General features: G+C 32.3%; 2 long non-coding RNA genes across 11 annotated transcripts; one reads left to right on the top strand and one right to left on the bottom strand.

The window, feature by feature from the left end:
• The first annotated feature begins 3,906 nt into the window (after window positions 1-3,906).
• On the top strand, window positions 3,907-13,464 carry LOC132300276 (uncharacterized). 10 transcript variants are annotated; one of them, XR_009480379.1, is made up of 10 exons: window positions 3,907-4,296; window positions 6,001-6,095; window positions 7,406-7,623; window positions 9,634-9,805; window positions 9,931-10,087; window positions 10,164-10,367; window positions 10,498-10,587; window positions 10,695-10,799; window positions 12,675-13,037; window positions 13,123-13,464. It is a non-coding gene; the product is annotated as an uncharacterized LOC132300276 (long non-coding RNA). The 10 variants fall into 10 exon arrangements; XR_009480373.1 differs by having other exon boundaries at window positions 3,907-4,474; XR_009480376.1 differs by lacking the exon at window positions 7,406-7,623 and adding an exon at window positions 4,639-4,700 and having other exon boundaries at window positions 3,910-4,296.
• On the bottom strand, window positions 4,994-5,484 carry LOC132300277 (uncharacterized). Its single transcript, XR_009480380.1, has 2 exons — window positions 5,285-5,484; window positions 4,994-5,171 (listed from the first exon to the last, which is right to left on the bottom strand). It is a non-coding gene; the product is annotated as an uncharacterized LOC132300277 (long non-coding RNA).
• Window positions 13,465-17,381: the final 3,917 nt, after the last annotated feature.

Below are 17,381 nucleotides of genomic sequence, written 5' to 3'. Positions count from 1 at the left end.
TGTGATTATAGGTGCAAGTTTAATTAATAAAAGATTTTGATTAGAAAAATGATAAAAGATTGAAGTTGATATATATATTTTTAGTCATAGAAAGAAAAGAAAAAAAAGAAAAAGAAAAAAAAACTCCAGTCTAATCGAAATAAAGTACTTGGAACTAAATTAGTTTGGTATGTAGAGTTAAAACTAAATGAGTTTGGTACATCTAATATACTTTGAGTAGTTAAGTCCTAAAGTCATAAGAAGTTTATATATAAAAAAATACATGTATGAATTAAATTATAATTTCAAAACTTGTTTATATTCATTATTAAGAAAAATTTATAAGCAGAGACACTAACTTAATTTAATTTTTTATGCACATATAAAACTATATACAATTAAATTAGTATTACATTATCTTATAAGCAATTTACAAAAGAAGGAAACTCACTTGTTAGAGAAGTTTGTGGAGAAAGTACTTATAAGAGTGACATTGGCATAATACAAAACTAAGATATGAAGGCACCACTTTCACGAGAAAGTAAAATTTCCCTTGTTTTATGTTAGACAAATTTTTCTGAAAATTAAGCAATTGCAAGAAAATTACTTTTCTGAAAATTTTCTCTTTCAAGTTAACTAAACTCCTAACAAATTTAAATATTTTCCATTTATTTTCCTTTCTATCTACTTCATGCTACCCAAACAAACCCTAAAGGAAAGAAAAATGACATAACTCTCAAAAAGAAAAAAATTAGAGTTCAATTTAATAAGGAAAATTTAACTTTTTCAAAGAAATTTAAAGAGCAAAAAACAAAAAAAATTAAGAGATAATTTTAGAAAGTAATAATTTTAGGAGGTACATGCATTATATAAAAAATTCCTATGTAAAAAATAAAAATACTACCATATGTATAGTGGGCGGGCCAACAGAGAATATCTCATACACCCTTGGTTTGAAACCTTAAGGTCAATAGAGAACACATGAGTTTGTTTTTGGGAGGTAAATTACACTGGCCTTCCCCAAGATTTGCTCTAATTATGTAGATATCCTTATTGTTTTGAAAATTACTATGTCCTCCTCTAAAATTAAAACCTTATTACAAAGACGTCCCATTTTAACAGTCAAATATAGTGAACGAAAAATGTTGATGTTATGCACTTAACAAAATTGAAATTTTAGTATTATTCTTTTATTTAAATGAATAAAATATTATTTCAACCCTCTTTAAGTGATGTTTAATGACAAAAATTCCATTATATTTTTAAATGATAAAAGTTTGTTTGTTTCCCCATAAATTTAAGAAAAACAAAGATTACATAGAGTTGGGATGGAAGTGACAGTTGGTGTGATACGCGATATTTAGAATTTTTCTCTTTCCTTGTACATATACATATATACGTCTTAATGTGCAGAGAACTAATTACCTTAGATTTTTACTTTAATTAATTATGTTTTTTCCTTCTGTCCATTGTTTCATGATGAGTCTAGCTTTATGGTGTTCTTTGATAGATTAGAAAACCATAGCTTAGGATCCTAAGTATCAGTTAATGTATTCAAGCAAACATCTAGGAAATGGAAGTGTAAGCATCATTGAATAACGTGATGGTGGGCATGACGGGAATTAGAATGAAATGATTTGCTATTGATTGCACACAACTAAGATACAGTGGGCGGATGTATTTTTTCTTACCGGAGAATTATGCTACTGAAATATATAAATAAAGTTACAAATGTGGGCGTTAGGCCTAAAAGTCCAACAATAAATTGGAAACACAAGCCCAAAAGAGCAATTTTGGATTAACAACCCAGATACATTTATGAGAGCCCATCCCAATTATCAAAACAGATAACCGTAGTTAACGGTTGATTAGTCATTAGTATTTGTAAATATGATATATCATAATAGATTTACATAAAAATTTTAAATTATTTATTTTTAGTTCTAGTGATTGTTTTATACCTTTTGCCCTAATAATAACTAATCAATGTCATTCTTGGTCATAATTTTGTACATTGATGATGAGTATATCTTAAATAAATAAATAAAAAAAAAAAAAAAAAAACAGTATTTTAACATCCTGCGAATATACTGGACATGTCAATTGTAGCTGTGTTTATAAAATATCAGAAGCGTCAACTCAATACAACTTTCTTTTCCACGTGACCACCTATCCACAAAATGGTATACGTGTTCCAAACAAGTAAAATACCCCTTCTTACTGAACACCACGAGTGGTTGTGAAATCCATTTTAAATTTTGACGGCCGCTGATCTTTCGCTTGGTTCTTAATTAAAAAGGAAAATAAATCAATATTAACGAGTGGTTGGGAAGTGCATTCCCTATAGTATGACTTCCAAGGAATTCCCCTTTTACTTAAATAAAAAACCATTTTTAACCATTTTTTTTTTTGTTATATATATATATATATATATATATATATATATTTTAAAAAAACAAAAAACTTTTAAACTTTTTTTCATTACCAAACAAAAAGATGACATTGGAAAACACCGAAATTTATGGTGTGAATTAAGAAAGAAGCCATCAAAATCCGTCACCTCTTTCTATAATATTGCAATACTATTTAAAAATAAATTAAGAAAAAATACAATGAAACTTCATAGAAAGTCCAAAAATATCAAAACGGGTCACATGGTACGCTAGAGTGGGGCATAGAATCGTGTAAATGGGGAGCATTAGTTTTGACATTGGGAAATGTATTATCTCTTTAAAAAGTTATTAATTTTTCCTTTTAAATCTTAAATATTCAAATTTAAAATTTTAAACTCAAATAACATATATAAAAAATATGAAATATATTATTTGAAAAAGAAGAGTCAACTATTATTTTAAGACAGACAAAAAAATAAAGCATGAAATTTATTTTAAAATCGAAAGAATATATTATTATATACATGAATTGTTTTAACTGTGTCAATTATTTATTTTATTATTTTTTCTCTCCTGTGTCAATTATTCAATTGAGTATATGTTAAAATTCCACATATACTCAATTGAATAATTGACACCATTTTAAGTATACAATTTTGAGTATAAAATTTTGAGTATACCATTTTTTTTTTCTCTATCCTGTGTCAATTATTCAATTGAGTATATGTGGAAAGTCTCCAAGTTTATAACATTACTTTATTGAATAATCGACACAGGAGAGAAAAAAAAAGAACCCTAAGAATACCATGGAGGCCATTACAGGAGACTGCTTCAAGTGCAACTCACAAAAAGACATCTTCTATTAAGAACAGAAACATCAACAACATGTACTTCTTTGTTACTCCTGTTAGATCTGATACCATAAAAAACCAGATATTCTTGGCCTTACTCCGAAAGTTGAAGCTTGTCTTTTGCCTAGCTTTTTGATCACTAACAACATTTCAGCTTGTGTTCACTGCAACATATTAGGTTTTTACCAACGTTTTTAAAAAAAACACTAGTATAGGTCTAATATTACCAGCGGGCTCTTTAGAAGCGCTGGTATAAGTGTAATGGTACCAACGCTTTTTATAGGAGCGCTAGTATATGTGTAATGGTACCAGCGCTTTTATAGGAGCGCTGGTATAGGTCTAAATATTAGAAACGCTAGTATAGGTGTAATACCAGCGCTTCTTTTAAAAGCGTTGATATAGGTGTAATGGTAATAGTGCCTGCGCTTTTTGTAGGAGCACTGGTGAGCGCTGGTATAAGTGTAATGGTAATAGTACCAACGCTTTTTGTAAGAGCGCTTGTATATGTGTAATACCAGCGCTTCTTTTAATAGTGGTATAGGTGTAATAACAGCGCTTTTTTTAAAAGCGCTGGTATAAGTGTAATGGTAATAGTACGAACGCTTTTTGTAGGAGCGCTAGTATACCACCGCTTCTTTTAGGAGCGCTGGTATAGGTGTCCCCATTTTTTCCCTTCCCTCTATTTTTTCCCTCCGTCGATTTTATATACAGAGAATATTTGAGCCCTAAAACTACGTCATTTTGTGGAGAATTAACATTGCATTCTCCACTTTCCCATTTCATTTTGCAAAGCCCTAATCCTTTCATTTTGCAATAGCCCTAATCCTTCAGCCATTCTCCACTTCCCATTCTTATTCCAGACATCATCTAGCTGTCATCTAGTCGGGAATGCGGAAACAGCAATTCGGAGGAAACAGCCAAAGCAGATTTTGAAGCAATTCGGCTTCGAGTGCGTAAGGGAAGAATGCCGTCATCTAGCCGGGAATACGGAAACAGCCAAAACAGTAAACGAGATCCTCCTAATTTCACGCGAAGGGGAAGAAGTGCTTCGAGTGGGTTTGATTTGAGATCAGGTGGGTTTGATTTCACGCGACAACGCATCCTCCTAATTTCAATGATTCTGCAACCACTATTTGATCTCATTCTGTACTTAAGATTGTTGTTTTCAATTTCTTTTTTCTTTGTACAAGAGGAAATAATCGATCTTAGCTTGGATTGTTGGAACAAGTTTTGTCTGATTTCGTTTTTCAGGTAATTTCTTTCTTCTTCTTTTTCTTTTTTTTTTTTTTTTTTTTTTTTTTTTTTTTGTGTTCCAACATTGAGAAAATTTTAACTCTTAAACTTTAGCTTGGATTGGCATCGGCTACTTTTCTTCTCTATTCTTCTTAGTTTCCCTTGTTCTCTGTTTTCTGTAGGGGTCGAAGTTGTGGTCACTGTCCCAATCGTCTTAGTCGTAGTTGCTTGATAAATTAACATGGTAACATTCAATCCCCACATTCTCAGTTGAAGAATTGTACCTGTAATTATCCATTGAAGTTTGCATGCGAAAGTAGAGAGTTTTTGAGACCATCCTTCCTTCCTGCACCTTCTTCTAGTGTTTTTGGATTGGGAAAGAGTTGAGAAAGCCAGGAGTATTAGAAAATAGCACAACCTTTTTATAATAATACCAAATTGGAATTGGAAATTGGAATAGGAATAGGAATTGGAATTTACGGTAGATAAAATTAATAATAATATTATTATTACTATTTTTTAATGTTCCACACCCACTTCTTAGATGAAATTAATTAATTAATCGAATAAATAAATAAATTGTAGTTATAGATTGCTAGGCAGATATTGAACATGAGATATAACTTCTCTTTTAACTTGATCTCTTATTAATTTTCCAGTTGCTTTCAATGGAAATGACTTCTTCCATATAACAAAAGTTTTGGGTATTTTAAACCTGCCAAAAAAAAAAAAAAATCCTGTATGAATACCTATAGCATAAAGAAAGAGAAGATGAAATAAAAAGGCTGAAAGTAAGCATTGATACAGTATAAAGATTAATAGAAATACCCAGTTAAGTTCTTCTTTTTACAGAAGTGCTGGAGGATCTCACTGGATAAGCAAAATTCAATGTTCTTTGCTGAGATATGAGATCCCAAATCAATCCATTTCCAATTGTCTCTTATTTGAATACAAGTAACAACCATCTCCGTAAATCGAGTGTCTGGAAGTCCAACAACAACTACACCAGATACTCCTGGATGTTGTGATATTATTGCTTCCACCCGAGTCACAAAATAAGTACATATTTCAATAAAGGTTTATTTTTATTTTTAATTATTATTATTAAAAAAAATACACTTCAACAAAGTTCAGAGACCATAAACTAATTCATAGACCTGTTTAGGATAATCATAACATTATCTTATAAGTAATGATCATTTCTTACTTGAACTAATGCTAAGTTAGATGACCAGCTTTATGACCAGTTTTCTAAACAGATTAGATTGAGGTTGGAGGTCTATTATGTTGTCTTTAAAAAATTTCACTTTATGTTGTCTTCTCTTCCCTAAATGTAGCAGCGAATCACCTCACCCCTTAAGCGACTAACCGACCCACTGCAAATTGCAAAAAGGGTTCTTAACTCTCTGAAACTTTGAAAACCAAACATTGAGAGAATATTGAAATGGAAGTTAAAGATCTTTTGCCTCCTACTTGAACAAATTTTTTTTGTTTTTGTATGCTATAAGACACTAAGCTTGCTATGTTCTTGCTATTGCTGACAGTGTGGCCATTATAATTCAGCCTTTGTCCCGGTTTCCTAAACATTAGCAATCAAGAAGGGGATAACTCGCATTTGATTGGCTAATATTATTTGAAGGTATTGAAGATTGCTTTTCCTGCTTTTTAATTTTTTATCTATTCATTTAAAATTATTCCTTATAGTCCTTTCAGTAATGCCTTCAATGTGTTTCTCATGGCACAAACCTTTACGAACTAGAAAGGTTTGGGAACTTTATGAACTAGAAAGGTTTTGGAACTGAAGCTGCATTTAAGAGGCAGTTAACTATCATGCCATAATCTTGGTATGCTGGAAAGTTTCAGCCACAAACTTTGAGGCTATTAAGTTTGGCACAAATACACCAAAATTTTCTCTGCTTGTTACACTATGTCCAATCACCATTAGCTACTGAAATATCATGAAGACTAGGAAGTTCATCACCTTCACTAAACTCATCCAAGATTATGAGGAATTTTCAGTCCTCCGAAATTGCATGACTTCCAATTTCCAATAGATAACCAAGACCCTTGAACTAGATTCGATATTTTAAAAATCTCAATCCACAGACTACTTTCATTTTACCACTTTAAGTTGAATATTTTACAAAATTGAGTATTTACATCATTGGCTTGCAATTGACCATTAGGTCATTGGCTTGGGTAGTACCACCTCTCCTCCCAAAAACGTGAGGGTTTGAGTCCCAAGTGGGGCAATGTGCATGCGATGCATGTGTGTGTGCTTTACGCCTTTACCTCACTAAAACAAACAAATAAATTGTATTTTGAGCTGACGATGGTAAACGGCACACCTTAAGCACCATACACTGTTCAGGTTAGTTATGGAGCAGTACTAATTAATAGAATCAGTCTTTCAAAGGTAACCTAATATCAAAAAAACTGGAAAGGTTTAAGACCTGATCTCAAAGTTTTTTTTATAAAAGACTAATTAGTAATATCTCTTCTTGAACTGCTGATCGAAGCTAGGGATAATTAAATTGAAGAAAATTCAAAAGCATACATATAATAATCCCCAAAACAGTGAGCTTATAGCAGAAGAAAAATATATTATTCTGGCCTTTGTTAAACTAAGTGCTGCGAAGGTAGCATATTACAGGTAGAAACTAAGGCCAAAATGGTTAATATTTGGGAGATCACAACTTCTCCTTTTTTGGGAAAGGGTAAACTACATTAGAACAGGCAACAAAATCTTATTAATTTTCAGGACAGACGGGGTTGGAGAAGTATAGTGATGCGAAGAACGAATTTGTCAATATCTTTCCGCATCTATTGAGCTCTAATAATCAGTAAAAATATGATAGTAAATTCAAACTGTACCAAGTAATCCATTTCTCTAGTCTTTTGAGAGCCAAAGCTTGGCTTTACGAAACTAATACAATAAGGCTTGTGCAGGGGAGCTCATGCTTCTTGGCTGAGCCATACTTGGCAGAAAAAATGGTTGGTGAGTGGTGATGGTATGCTAGCAACTGAATTTTTCTTTGAATGAGGTTGGATGCTGAAGTAAAGGAATTTAATAACCATTGCGCATTGCATCAAAAGTGCAAAATCCAAGTTTTCAAAAAAAATCAGACGCATGCCTTGATGTAACAATGCCTACAAAGCTCTTTCAGGTAAAAATAAATAAATAAATAAACCACCACCTACAAATTTATTGCCAAATTTTTCGTTTTACGAAAAGCAAACCTAAATCTATTTATATATATATATATATATATATATTGCTGTCTATCATTAATTCAAACAGGCTGCCTTTGTGAAAGAAAGAAGCATAGTTGACAATATCCCCTTAATACAACAGCATGTGAGGAACTAAGATTAGGACATAGGCTCTCCTGTTGCTCTATATAAATGTTGATCTTATGAAATCCTATTATATTGTGAGCTAGATTTTTTTTTTTTTTTTCATGGATATATCTATTAACAACCTATTATTTCCCTGATAATATTACAGTGTGTAACTACTGCTACATTTTCAGTGAGCTTAAATGGTGCTATGTGTGTATATATATATTACACACACACACACACACACATATATATATATTAACAATCTAGAGGGCTTAGGTGAGTAGATCCTATATCTCCTTACCTACTTCATGAAGCTTTCTCTGCAATTTTGCATATAATAATTTCACATTTCACCTTAATTGTCTTCAAAGTGGGATGACCTATTTATCCTTAGTGGTGTCAATGTCAGTTTTTATTCATGATATAGAAATTGGTAAACTTCCAATAATATGTTTTGGACTATCATTAATCTCTGGTAGGCTTTTTTGGCCTGATATTGCAAGGAATTATTGGACAAAATTATCAACAAGAGTTAGAACTAAGTTGACCTAACAATTCTGCTCGACTTTAGTTAGTATTCAAATATTCATACGAGTTATGGAGTAGTAAATTTTGTGATCTTTCCTTTGGACTGGTTCAGAATTCAAGCACCAAGTAGCAGAGAAGTCGAATGGGATGCTATATCCAATTAATCCTGAATCAGAAGGGTGTTTGGGTATGAAAAGGCTTCTGAATTGAAGTAAATCCTCTATGAGGAGACACATTGGACTTTATATGTAAACATACTCCTTGGGTCAGATGGTGTTATGTATAGAATTGACAATAAAAATAAAAATAATTGTTGCTTTTAGAACATATTTATAATAGCAGTCTGCACATTGTCTTGAATGAAAATCTTACAGAATGAAAATGGATACTATTAAGAGATGACCACTCACTACAACAGATTAGTCTTTTACCAGCGCTCTTGGGAAGAGCGCTGGTGTAGGTGTTACAGTACCAGCGCTTTAAGGAAAAGCGCTGGTGTAGGTGTTACAGTACCAGCGCTCTTTTTTTTTTTTTTGAAAAAGATTGAAGAGGAGAACCATTTTTGGCTCTATGTCGATGCAGTCAGTTTTGCGATGGTATGTAAAATGATGGAACATACAAAATAGTGTTTTATAGGGATGCTGTTTTACAAAGGATGCATGTGCTGAGCATGTTGACATTAACAGAAAGTGAAAAGGAAAAAGAAAGTTGTTAGTACGTGAAATTGTTGCCCAAGACTCTGATGCATATTGGTAAATTAGACCTAGAGAGAGAATGAATAGGTCTTATAGATATTAATTTGCAACAAAGTAACTTTTTGAATTACAATTAAACTCTTTAAAATTTAGCTAGTTAGTTATGATTACTGTGATTTGGATTTTTGTTTATATCCGTTAGGTTTTGAATTCTTTCAACACAACCGCAACATTCATGCATAAAATATAGTATGGACACAATATTTTCATGTGAAAGACCATAAAAAGGGGAAAACTAGAGACTTAGTCCAATGAGGGACAATTCACTGAATTGTTGATCTTGCTCAACTATATATCTATCGTCCATTAGCTATTTTATTCATCAATTCTCGATGGCATTATAGATTGGCTTGTAATCAGTTGCATTGGATCCAACTTAATACTTTGACTTGGAACAAGAGTAGTCAATAATTACCACTGTGTCATAGTTATTAAATTGCCCGTGCTGATGTTTAGATGTTGTGTTGAATTACAATTTTATTGTCTTTTTTTTAACAATTTGGTTGCATTCTCTTAACTGAATTCTCACTTTTTTGTTTGCTTTTCTAGGAAAGATAAATAATAAGTTGACAATGAAATGAACAGTTAGTGAAGTGGAAAAAGTGAGTGAACAAAATACCGAAGCTTCAACTTCAAAATCATCCCAACCACCGCCGAAGAAGAGACGGGGTCCGACACGATGTAAGAATGTCATAGACGCGAAAACCTTATTACCTTTAAGGTACATATATATATAGATCATCTTATATAGTTTACATAATTAGACTATATTCAATATGAAGGAGAAAAAAGGATTTCTATCTTTATTTTTGTACTAAACATCTACAATTGTTAATTTTTGTTTAGGGTTAATAAGTTTGGACAGCCGATCGGTCCTGGGAGTGGTACATATACTAATTATCTAGGAACACTTGCCCGGAAGGGTGAATTAGGTCCTTTGTGCTACAAAACTTGGTGGGAGATGCCTAAATGGCTAAAGGAGGATATGTGGAACATTGTAAAGGTAAAACCCTTCAATAACATTAAAATAATTTTTATGAAAAAAGTGGACTAACATACAACAATTATCACATTTTCAGGGAAAATATGATGTGGGAATCATGACAAAACAGTGGACAATATCTTCCATTGGAAAAAAATAGAGGGGGTACAAGTGTGAGTTGAAAAATGAATATTACTCAGTTAGGGATACAGATGAAGAAAGATTGGCAAACCCACCACCTAATGTTGAAAAGGAGCATTGGGAATTTTTGGTTAGGCATTGGGGTACGCCTATGGCGAAGGTAAACCTCCATTTATCACAATGTTTTTTGAAGTCAATGAGATGAATTTATAGTTTATTTGCTTTCAGTCATTATTTTAGGTGGAATGTTCTTTACTCAAAGAACTTTTACTTTTTCTCACTTTTTGTAGGAGGTCAGCAAAAAAAATAAAGAACGTCGTGGGAAGTAGACAATGATGCATACTACAGGGACAAAAAGCTTTGCACGTGTTTCTGCCGAGGTTAGTTGAAGTTTTTATGGAAAATTAAATTATATCAATTCTTATGTCGTTGAATGATTATAAATGTTAGTGCTAAATAATATATATCACAATGTATTCGTTTATAGATTGAGGAAGACGAAGGTATTCAGCTTTCTCGTGCAGATTTATTCATCCGCGCACATGTAAATAAGGATGGCAAAGCTACTGATGCTGCTGCTTCGGAGATGATTGTAAGTTTTCACGCTTCCATTTTGCAAAAAAGGGGTCATGTGCCTTGAAGTGACCAATTTTTAAACTCTTTACACTGTATTAGGGGGTCACGTGCCTTGAAGTGACCAATTTTTAAATCATCGGCCCGTGTGGAGGCAATTTACTTTCTTGTATTTGTTAAAAAGCATGGGAGTATGGGATTATTGTATGTGGAGGCTTCTTGTTGATTGATTTGTGTTGTGGAGAAGAAGTATTTTCTATTTGTTGTTTGTTATTTGTATTAATTTGTTACTCATATATTGTGGCAATAGTCTTTTGAATGTAGACAACTTCAACTATTATATACAAGCTATGTAAAGGCCACTAAACACTTGTTCATGATCTATAAAGTTCTTGATGGGATTTTTTTTTTTTTCAGTTCTGAAAAGATTTCCATCGTCAAAAAGCTTGGCATATTGATAAAAATTGTTTCAGATTCAATCTCTGCAGATTTCTAATCCAATTCAGATTCTTTTTTTTTTTTTTTTTTTTAGTTCTGAAAAGATTTCCATCTTCAAAGAGCTTGACATGTTGATAAAAATTGTTTCAAATTCAATCTCTGCAGATTTCTAATCCAATTCAGAATTTTTTTTTTTTTAAGTTCTGAAAAGATTTCCATCTTCAAATACTTGGCATATTGGTAAAAAATTGTTTCAGATTCAATCTCTGCAGATTTCTAATCCAATTCAGAATCATTTTATTTTATTTTATTTTATTTATTTATTTATTTTTTCAGTTCTGAAAAGATTTCCATCTTCAAAAAGCTTGGCATGTTGATAAAAATTGTTTCAAATTCAATCTCTTCAGATTTCTAATCCAATTCAGATTCTTTTTTTTTTTTTTTTTTTCAGTTCTGAAAAGATTTCCATCTTCAAAAAGCTTGGCATGAAAATCAAATTAGTAGTTCTCACACACACACACACGAATCATGATCACTAAGAAATTATGCTGATTTACATCAAAGTATACCAAACTTAAAGGCAGAAAGAAACACAATTGCAGAAGAGGTTTCACATCTCCTTAGTAAATTACGCAAATTCAATTTCACCCTTCACCTTTTTTTCCTTCTTTCTATGGATAGTGAGTGTTTGGAAGAATAAATGCATCCAGAGAAATTATTCTGCTAACAATTTTACTTGTTTTTTCTTGTATTGCAATATAGATATCTTATACTAATTATTTTCTACTGAATCAGGAAGCACATTTGGTTTCTACATTTTTTCCCATTTGAGGATAGAAAATGCTTAGGAAACTACAAATGATAACCTAGGAAAAAAGTAAAATATAATATTAGGTGCAAAAACTTTTGCCTAGTGAATCTAATTAAATTAAAGACATAGAATTATGTGTCCTATAATTTTAATTGCACACCAAGTCTTTTGTCCAATTACCTATATAAGATTCTTCAATTAGATGGGACATTCAAATTTAGACATAAACAACAGTACTCATAAGTTGGCAATTTCTTTAATCATATTGTATACTTTAGCACAATGTCTGGTACCTCGAAAGACTACTAATTTGATTTTTCCTCTTTTATAACGACTCGATTACATTTTTTATTAAGTGTATACTTTAGCACAATGTATTAAAAGAACTACCAATTTGATAAAAATTTGATTTTTTTTTCTTCTCTATTTACTTCATTTAAATCCTTTTGTTTTTGTCATGAAAGCTTAGGTATATATATATATTAGACATGCACATGTATATTTAAGCATTACATGTTCATAGCTTGTTAGGATTTCAGTTCTTTTGTGCTTTATTTAGAATCTAGGGTTTTCAGTTCCGGATGTTTCATAGTAGTATGTCATGGTAGTTCAAACTTTTTTTTTTTTTTTTTTTTTTTTTGGCAGGAAAACATAAGAGAACTTCAAAAAAGTTACTCTGACTCGCCTACTGGCAGCTCCAATGATTTGTTCTTCATTGTGAGGGGAGAAGAGAGAACTGGTCGTGTGCGGATGCTTGGCTTCGGGCCTACACTAAGCGATGTTTGGGGGCCCTCTCCTAGTAAATCTGAACTGATTAATAATGCTAAAAAATCTTAGGAGGAGGCATGTGCTACACGTGTAGAGTTGCAGGAGACAATTTCAAAAATGCAAGCCGACTATGACAACAAGTTGGAAAATTTACGAGCCAACTACGACGACAAGTTGGAAAATTTACAACAACAGGTGGCTATGCTAATGCAGATGCAACAACAAAATTGTAGTGGACAGGTATATTTATTATTAGTTTTACTCTTTACTAAATATATGTTTACTTATGCCAATATTTCATGTATTTTGTTTTGTTATTTTGAAGGATTCTGATTCTTTAAATGCTCCTCCTAGAGTATTCCCAAATCCATTTTCTAGTCGTGATGCCAATTCAGTTAAGGTTATGAACTTTTAATTTCTCTTATATATATGTTAAATTTTCATTTATTATAATGTGCGCTTAATGAATTTATAAAAAATGTAAGGTAATTCAAATCAAATGGGCAAGAAGACTTGTTGAAGTTGAAGATGGGGTCGGTGCTTTTTGAATTTCCTTCACCTTGGATGGGTTCTTTTTGAAAAACTTGTATTACATTTGTTAAAAATTCTTAATTCTTTTTGTGTGACATTTAGTATCTTTATCTAGACAATTTGGATGGTATTTTCATATTGGTAGGTTAACTTGTGGTTGTATTAGTATACATTTTTTACTAGCTTAACTTGTGGTATTAGTAGTCAATTTCGATAGTATTTTTCATATTGGTAGGGTTAACTTGTGGTTGTTTGTAAAAACAATTTGGATGGTATTTTTATATTGACTTGTTAGGATGCATTTAGTAGCCGTGAAGAAATTTTTTTTCAAAAACAATAATGGGGAAAAAAAATGTAAATAATTTTACCAATACTCTTTTAAGAAGTGTTGGCATAGGGAAAAAAAAATATTAATTTTTTTTTTTTTTTTAAATAACCCTTTACTAGCGTTTTTTCAAAAAGCGCTGGCATAGGGAAACAAAAAATATTAAAAAAAAAATTTCAAATAACCCTTTACCTGCGCTTCTTCAAAAGCGCTGGTAAAGGCTTACCGACACTGGATTTACCAGCACTTTTAAAGAAGCGCTGGTAATTGAATTACTAGCGCTTTTTAAGGCTTTTACTAGCGCTTTTAAAAACCAAAACTGTTGTAGTGGTTGGTACGTATTCCTAATATATATGTACTATATATATATATATATATATATATATATATATATATGTTTATTCTAACGAAGAATTAACCTACCCGCTAGCTAACGTTGTTTACATTATGTGTTGTAGGTAAAGTTAAGGTTTTATCAGTACTTATATATGGTGATCCTTGCTAGTGTGATTGTTATTGATTGACCATATTGTTTTTTGTTCAAGTAGTACTACATCACTGCTGTTCTTATAGTGATTATATATATATATATATATATATACATATATATATACATACATTATCAGTTATTCATCCTGGGTGTTTATGATATTGAAAAGGTTAAATAATTAATAAAATAATACAATGAAATAATACATATATATATATATATATATATATATATATATATATATATATATATATATATATGGAAATATGCAAGTTAACAACAGAACATGAATAACTTTGAAGAACTTTGATTAAAATATGGAACTTACAACTTTGATATTTGAATACAACATTTTTGTTCTGAGCTGAGCTTCTTGGATGAAGTAAAACTAAAAACTTAAACTTAAAAATTACAATTTGAACTGAGAACTTTTGAAACGGAAACTAAAATCTAAACTTGAAAATAAGCCTGCCTCCAATGTCTAGAGGAGCTGTTATTTATAGTGCCTCGAAGGAGCCTTGGGGAGCTTTGGATTCCTTGGAGATAAGGATGCAGCAGGAGGCCATGTGCTGAGCCTGAAAAGCTGATTTGAGGTGATGTCTTTTGAATGATGCTGGAAACCATGTGCAAAGCCTGAAAGGCTGAATTGAGGTGATGGCCACTAACTTGCTTTGGATTCCTTTTTTTGAAAAGCTTGTCTGTTATGAACACCGAAAGGTGCTAAAAGCCTGAAAATGGAGAATTGTTGAATAAAATTTTAAACTGTAGTTTTTAACTTCTTTTTTTTTTTTTTATTTTTTATTTTTTTTATTTTTTTTTTTTTTTGTCGCTATACAGCGGCATTGAATGACCGAGGTCAGAAGCTTTTTTGAAATGAAATGATAATTTTTGAGAATAATATTCACTGGAGCTGTTGGGTGAAAATACCAAAACAGTCATCTTCATTGGGTTGGGCCAGATCTGTTTGGGAACCATGGAAAGAACCTGAGCCTTTACTTCTGTTGGAGCCCAATTTTGAGAAGGCTATGGGATTGACTTGGGCTAGAGCTTCCATGAGGAAGGCTTCATACTCATCTTGGGATTTTGCTGAAGAAAGTTTTGCTTGGGCTTGGCTTTTGGATAGGAGGAAAGCCGAAGACTCTCCTAAGCCAGAACATGATATTGAAGGGTGCTTTGAGAACCATTCAAAAATTGCTTCTGGAGTAACATCTTTGATAGAGAATTGGTCCCACCATTTGACTTTGAAAATCCTTCCTGGAAGAGGAAGATTAGAAGGGGTTTTGAGGATTTGGAATTGCCATAGAACTATCCATGACAATGCGAAATTTTCAAAAAATAAGAATGATTTGGGAAATTCGGAAAGCTCAGGAGGAGCATGGAATTTTTCATTGAAAATTGAAAATCCCTTGGACATCGTTTCAGGGATGATTTTTTGGCAGGGACCAAACATATGCCACCAGTCAATGAACCATCTGGGGACATTTAGATTGAAATTCTTTTGGAAAAGGATAAGCCAGGAATGGCTATACTCCTGATTTTGGAAATAAAAGGTATTGTACCAGGCATCTTGATAGTCCCAGTAATTGAAAGTTTGAGGGTTGCGAGGCTGAGAAAATTACCTCGGAGCATTGATGTTTTTACCCCAGGCTGCTGGAGTAAGGACTTTTTGAATGGTACATGTGGTGTGAGAAATGAAAGACTCATCACCTGGTTTTGAATGAGTTCGAATTTTGATGGAATCAGTGTCCACTAAAATAAACTCATAAAATTTTTGTGTTTTTCGAAAATCTGATATTGGATAATGAAAACCTTTGACAAAATGATTTTGAGAAAGTAAAACTGGGTTTTGGTTAAAAAGCTCTTTTTCAACCACACAAATGGTTGATGTATTTGGTTTTTGAAAATAACGAGATTTTTTGAGAGTGGGGTTGTTGACCACCACTTGCTGTGAAGCAGATCTTGAGGAAATTTGTTTATCTGATGCTAAAGAAATTGCAGCATAAGTTTTTTGAAGGGGAGGAAAAACTGGTTGTTGGGATTGTAAATATGCTTGGATGGGGTCATACTGGATTGGGGACATGTCTTTAACATGTTGGGAAGTTGTGGTTAGGGCTGAAAACTGGTTTGTAATTAATGGAGGTGGACTAGCACACGTAACTTTTTCATCTTCCTCGACTTTATCATACCAGGTTTTTTTGGAAGGGTTCTGAGAAGCGGATGATTGAGCATATGCATCTTTTGTTTTGTGGGGTTTTGTGCTCGCAACTGAGGCTCCTCTACCTGTCTTGGGAGGCATAGTAACCACCCCTAAGCTCCTGCTTTTCCCTGCAAAAATTCCCTGGTGAGAAAATCAGGAAGAGAATTGTTTTCGCCTTTTATATATTCAATATCAAAGTCAAATACAGAAAGAATAGCTTGCCATCTGGCGAAAATTTGTTTTGAGGCTATGTTATGAACATCTTTCTTTAAAACAGTTTTTGCAGATTGGCAATCAACACGAACCAAAAATTTTTGATTTAGTAAGTCAGTTTGAAATTTTGAAATGCATAAAACTATAGATAAAATTTCCTTTTTGACTGTAGAGTAATTTTGTTGTGCTTGGTTCCATGTGCCAGAGGCGAACTGAACTAGTTGTTCCTTATCAGCTATTTTTTGTTTTAGGATACCTTCATATCCTAATTCAGATGCATTAGTTTCCACAATTTTGAAGGCTTCTGGATTAGCAATAGATAGGCAAGGAAGGTTTTTTGCTTTGCTTTTAAGGATTCTGACTGTTTTTGTATACTCATCGGACCGTGGGGGAGGGGACTTTTTTAATCTTTGGCGTAATGGAGCACAAAGAAGGGAAAGATCCTTAAAAAACTCAGAGAGATAATTTAGGCACCCTAAAAATCTTTGAAGCTGGGTTTTGTCTTTAATTTCATCAGGGAATTTATCAGCAAATTGGATGGATCTGTTGATTGGGATGACAGTTCCTTGGTGGATCTAGAAACCTAAAAACCTAATCTTGGTCTGAAACAAAGTTAACTTTGATAAAGAAAGGACTAATCCATTATGCTTGATGGTTTGAGCAAAGATATTGAGATGTTTCCAATGAGCATCTATAGAAGAAGAAAATATTAGTATATCATCAATATAAACAATTGAAAAATTCGTAAGATGAATAAAAATATCATTCATAATTTTTTGGAATTCTGAAGGGGCATTTTTTAATCCGAAAGGCATCACATTCCATTCG

This window comes from Cornus florida, unplaced genomic scaffold (genome assembly GCF_030987335.1).
Source record: "Cornus florida cultivar Cherokee Brave unplaced genomic scaffold, ASM3098733v1 CherokeeBrave_3.0.0_Hap2_Chr03, whole genome shotgun sequence".
Lineage (NCBI taxonomy): Eukaryota > Viridiplantae > Streptophyta > Magnoliopsida > Cornales > Cornaceae > Cornus > Cornus florida.
Note: the sequence above shows the minus strand (reverse complement) of the source record. Positions and strands in the feature narration are given on the sequence as shown.